Source organism: Babylonia areolata, chromosome 20 (assembly GCF_041734735.1).
Source record: "Babylonia areolata isolate BAREFJ2019XMU chromosome 20, ASM4173473v1, whole genome shotgun sequence".
Lineage (NCBI taxonomy): Eukaryota > Metazoa > Mollusca > Gastropoda > Neogastropoda > Buccinidae > Babylonia > Babylonia areolata.
Window position 1 is genome coordinate 56,243,826 of NC_134895.1, and position 6,000 is coordinate 56,249,825.

Genomic DNA, 6,000 nt, shown 5'->3' on the forward strand with positions numbered 1-6,000 from the left:
TGATGATGCTGTACTAGCCTGTGTCCAATTCTTGGGTTGCGCAGCCAGTAAGTATACTATTGTGTGTGAACGAGCCGCAGTTGTAAAAGCGTTGGGGAATCACTGTGTGTGTGTGTGTGTGTGTGTGTGTGTGTGTGTGTGTACGCCGGCGTGTTAGAGAGCGCGAGTTTGTACATGTGAATACAACGCCCTCGCTCTTGTTTTGACACCCTTTCCTGCCGACGCAATCTGTCACCAAGTAAAACAACAATGGAAAAGAACAGGTCAAAGAAGAAGAATAGTAGGAAGAACGCGCACGCGCGCGTGAGAGAGAGAGAGAGAGAGAGAGAGAGACACACACACACATACACACATTGAGGGCAGGATGTAAAAAAGCTGTATAAGCTTATTCTTTTACCCTCAATAAAGATCATTTTGACTTGACTGACATATTTTATCGTCCATTTAGCAGTTAAGCCCTGAGAACACACACACAGAGAGACACAGAGAGAGAGAGAGAGAGAGAAGTAATCAGAGGGATAGATAACATGATACTGTCGTCGCTCCTGGCGATTAATATTGGCTCTTCAACTACAGACTTGAAGAAAGAAGAAGAAAAACAACACACGGATTCGTCATACGACGTCCAGTCAAGCATGTACGTTTGGCGTTACCAGTGACAACACCCCGTCACAGATGACGAGTTAGACACAATTCAAATTGACATCACGCACCAGGCTTTGGAGACGACTAACCGATCGAATGAAATCGATCACTGTGCTGATCATTTAGGCGCGCGCAAACGTGCGCACATATATGTTTCCATTCGCCCCTGCAAAACATAGCCCACTGCATGGATCTCCCCGCCCCCACTTCCAAACATATACACATCTAAACACACCCATATGCGCGTGCACATGCATGCACGTAGGCGAATGCGAATGCATGTGCACAAACAGGCACGCGAGCGCGCGCACACACACACACACACACTGAATGTGTTTTTGTTTTCGCCAGAACACACGCGCGCGCGCGCGGGCCCGTGTGTGTAGCCTGTATGTCTACCGCATTGCTTCTATACAGGCCCAGACAAGCAGAAAAACGGCACACAAAAGAACAACGGACACACATAACTGATTGTTACTTTGTGACTGCAAGGCACTTCGGCGTGTGCTGTTCGAGTTTCAGCCAAATGCGTCTAATATTTCTCATGGCAAGGCAACACACTGGCATACACGCATAGACACATCTGCGCATACACGTGCGCACGCATTCACACATACACGCGAGCTTGCTTGCTTTCATATTTATCAGTGTGGAGCAGTGACATAGTTGTAATGCATCCGACCAGGAGGCGTGTTTGTGGGATCGAATCCCACACGGACTGGACTTCTTAAAAAAATTTATTCTCCAGTCCACTAGGCCTAGTGATGGTGTGGGTGCTAGTTTATTCAATTTGTCCAAAGCCCCCTATTAAGGAGTATGCCGGGACATAAATTTTATTTTCTAGAAAGGAAGAACATAACTATAAATAAGTTAGAATATAAACATTAAAACGTGAGAGAGAGAGAGAGAGAGGTGTCGCAACAATGGTAACAGATAAGCAAGGAGGGGGACAGAAAGAAAGAGAGAGAGAGGGAAAGAGAGAGAAAAAGGGAGAGAGAGGGTTTTGCGAAAAATGCCACGCGTTTACCCCGAGACAGTCTGCCATTAGCGCCAAACTGTTGACAGGTACAAAGACATCAGACTCGGAGATCAACACAGTCCTGCTGACGCGGGAGGATAATCCACTTCTGCGACCTCCCTCCACCCACAATCTAACGCATACTGAGTTTCGTTTTTTTTTCAATGAGGTGTCACTGCGTTCAGACAAATCCATACAGGATACAGAACATCTGCTGGCCTGACGGTTGGCCTCGGTTTATCGTCTCATCCGAGTGACTGGACGCTTAGATTTTCCAATCAAACCTGGGAGAAAGGGCGAGAACTGGAAACCGATCATTGACCCTAATGGACACTGTATTTGCAGAAAGTGTCTGAACCATTCTGCCATCTTTCTGACCCCCTCCCCCCCACACACGCACAAAAGAGAGAGAAATAAAGAAAGATAGGTGTAGATAATGCCTGTGGTCTCTATACCCGTTCAAATTGTTGACACGAGACATCACACTCAAAGACCCCCAGACTATGTGAACAGGTGGGTAGTTCGCTTCTCAGGCTCATGCCTCCCTCCACCAACAACGTCACAGACACACACACACACACACACACACACACACCACACAGAGTAAAGAAAGATAACATTCCTCTTCATAAACGTCGTCGACTGCAAGCATTTTCTTTTGTTTGTTGTCTATAAATGCTGTACCCAAATTACTGATCAATATGAATTAATCTTTAGTATACTATAACTAAGTCCTGTGAGCTATTAACAGGGACTGGCAAACAAAACAAATCTAAAACATTTGAAGGTGGTGGGAGTACAGTATATTAAGTAATAAAACAATGACTGATTTTTTTCAACTGAAGTGAAAACAAGCGGCCCATCAGTTTCTGTTTCTCGTTTCTTTTTCTCTCTCGAGCCTCCTCAGTCCCCTACCCCTACACTCTCTCTTTCTCTCTCTGACACACACACACACACACACACACACACACACACACACACGTACAGAGCCTAGATTCAAACACAGCGCGACAGAGAGAGATGGGTGGAAGAGGATCAAACACACTTTCTCAATTAAAAGTCCCAACAAACCTAGGCCCATAAAAAAGACAAACATAGAAGTGCGCACGTAATTGAAACTTGGTCCAAACGTCTTTGAAATAAGTCAATAAATGAACACATAAACAAAGTAGTGATTAAGAAAACTCACCTGAAAGAAAAGTCAGTAAAAACCAAACTCCCCTGCTTCTGTTCAGCACTGATCAGTTCCCCCCAAAAAACAAATCTAAACTATCGTGCAAAACGTACTCCTTGTGTTGCACAAAGCAAACGAAGTCGGGCTTCCTATCACCACCATACACCTGGGCAAAATAACAATAAACGGCCTCCCGACCAGTAAAAAACAAACCGACCTGTTTCACCGAACGTCCCCTACCTGAATGGTTTCCCGCGTTCGTCTCTTCGTGTCGTCTGCTGAGCTATTTATAAACGCAGTCGGCCATGCTGTTATGATTGTGTGGTGTTTGTGGGACTTTCGCTACCGCCCGTGTGCTTGTTCTGAGAGGAGTTTTATCTCGATATGATCGAAAACCCAAAGCTTTCATTACAGTCCGTGGTGGTCGGAGGCAACTGTGTGATCGATCAATCCGGCGAATCGATTGGAAGTCATTGAGGTCTGCGTTCGTTTTGACGGATGGTTTGCCTATGAAAAAAAGTGATCAAAACCCAAAACATTGTGCAAGCCACTGAAAATACCGAGGACTCTCTGTCTCTGTCTCTCTGTAGGCTACTTGGGCATATCCACTGCCGGAGAAGCTGTGATAGAATAGGCCTGTTGTAAATCGATTAAACATTTTAAAAAGAAAAGCGCTTTTATTTTTCTGTAAAGCGCCTTCTAAATCACTATTCAATGAATGTTTGAACTGATTAAAACAAAATCCCACCCCTCTTGCATTGGACGGGATCACGCAAGGCCTGACCAGCGCGATGGCCCTGGTGTGCCCAAACGATGGACACTCCTCCCCATCATTAATTACTGGTGTGCCCAAACGATCGACACTCCACCCCATCATTAATTACTGGTGTGCCCAAACGATGGACACTCCTCCCCATCATTAATTACTGGTGTGCCCAAACGATGGACACTCCTCCCCATCATTAATTACTGGTGTGCCCAAACGATCGACACTCCACCCCATCATTAATTACTGGTGTGCCCAAACGATGGACACTCCACCCCATCATTAATTACTGGTGTGCCCAAACGATGGACACTCCACCCCATCATTAATTACTGGTGTGCCCAAACGATGGACACTCCTCCCCATCATTAATTACTGGTGTGCCCAAACGATCGACACTCCTCCCCATTTCCCGATTAAAACACGAACGGGACATGACCCACAGAATATGCAGAGTTCGGACTGAGGGAGTCTGTGTATCATGTTACGTGCTGACTTGAGTAGGCTTATAATGCATACGGCCTTGTAAAAACTGAACAACAACAAAAAACTGCGACACACACACACACACATCAGTATACACACACACACTCACACACACAAACACACACACACACACATCAGTACACTGACACATGTGCACACACTGCAGGTGTCATCATGCATGCAGTTTTATCATTTGACTGAAATAATGCCTGCGCCTTTCTGCCGGGATATGGAGACAGGAAGGGTTGACGCACATACTCGAGCCATCTCTCACTGACATGCTCATAATGATAGTAATAGTTTATTTGTATTGCGCCTTTCATTAGAATACAGTAATGCTCAAGGCACAGTTTACACGACAGTGTAAAATATAACAAAAATAAAATTCTTAACACCAAAAATTTCCAAAAACCTCCAAAAACCATTCCGTGTGAATAAAACAGTCACCCTTAAACAGCGAACTGGACCAAATGTCTTCTAAGTAATTAAAATCCAAGCATTAAAGCATGCACAGACGAAATGCAACACCCCCCCCCCCCCCCCCCCCCGACACACACACGCACACAGAGACACACACGCGCGCACGCACGCACGCACAGACACACACAACATTATGACAGATGTGTGCATGTGCATAGACACACGCGCGCGTGCGCGCTCAAATAAGATTCATACTGTAACAGCATGCATGAATTTAAAAGTTTTAAGAAACAAAAAGGAATAAAAAGCACATAATACATGTCCATCATCATTGATAAAAACAGTTTCAAATTCACTGTAACACACCTGGATGGAAACAGAAAACAGTGGTTAAAAGGGAGGGGATTCATTTATTATGCTGGGACATTTAGGTTTTTAGAGCTTTTTTTAAAGGCAGCGGCAGTTTCTACATGACGAGTAGTGAAAGGGAGATAATTTAACACTTTTTGGAGCATTGTAAGAGAAAGTTCTTTCACAATACGTTTTAGTTCTAATTCTGAGGACAGACAGAAGACCAGAGTCAGAGGATGAGCGCAGTTGTCTAGAAGGTGTATAGACAGACAGAAGACGAGAGTCAGGATGAGCGCAGTTGTCTAGAAGGTGTGTAGACAGACAGAAGACGAGAGTCCGGATGAGCGCAGTTGTCTAGAAGGTGTGTAGACAGACAGAAGACCAGAGTCAGAGGATGAGCGCAGTTGTCTAGAATGTGTGTAGACAGACAGAAGACGAGAGTCCGGATGAGCGCAGTTGTCTAGAAGGTGTGTAGACAGACAGAAGACCAGAGTCAGAGGATGAGCGCAGTTGTCTAGGTGTGTAGACAGACAGAAGACCAGAGTCAGAGGATGAGCGCAGTTGTCTAGAATGTGTGTAGACGGACAGAAAGTCATGGATGTAAGCAGGGGATGAACCAGTGAAAAAATTATGACAGAGCGTTGAAAGCTTATATTATTCAATCCGTGCTTGGACTGGGAGCCAGTGAAATGCTTGAAAGAGTGGTTGAGCATGATCATATCTTTTCGCTCGAAAAGGTCACCTGACATTCGTTCGGAAACCAAGTTTTTTTGTTTTTTTTCACGAGAAATGTTGTCGGTGGCTAACGGTTTTTAATTCTGAAATAGTCAAACCACATACCACGTCAAGCGTGCATACATATACCATGGCACTCAATGTATTAGTTTTAACCGCTGATTGACTCACCGATCGAACGAACCGTGTGAAGGTTTTGGTCAGACGTAGCTCTACATTAGTGTAAGAAAACAAATCATGTATACAGCTTTTGCGTTACCAATCACGTCCCGCGATGACTAATTAAAAGAAAGCAAAAAAAGCCAGATGGAAGCCACATTCAGACTGATTTATTTTGTTTTGTTTTTTAAAGAAAAAACCAAACCAAACCAAAACAAAACAAAACAAAAAACAAACAAACAAAAA

The 6,000-nt window shown here is 44.5% G+C and overlaps 1 protein-coding gene across 1 annotated transcript in view; it reads right to left on the reverse strand.

Moving 5' to 3' along the window:
• Nucleotides 1-3,068, reverse strand: part of LOC143294753 (dynein light chain Tctex-type protein 2B-like) — a 52,478-nt gene extending 49,410 nt beyond the window's left edge. The window contains exon 1 of the mRNA XM_076606218.1: nucleotides 2,853-3,068. The gene's annotated coding sequence lies outside the window, so the exon portion shown is untranslated. The remainder of the gene's footprint in view (nucleotides 1-2,852) is intronic.
• Between the last annotated feature and the right edge of the window lie 2,932 nt (nucleotides 3,069-6,000).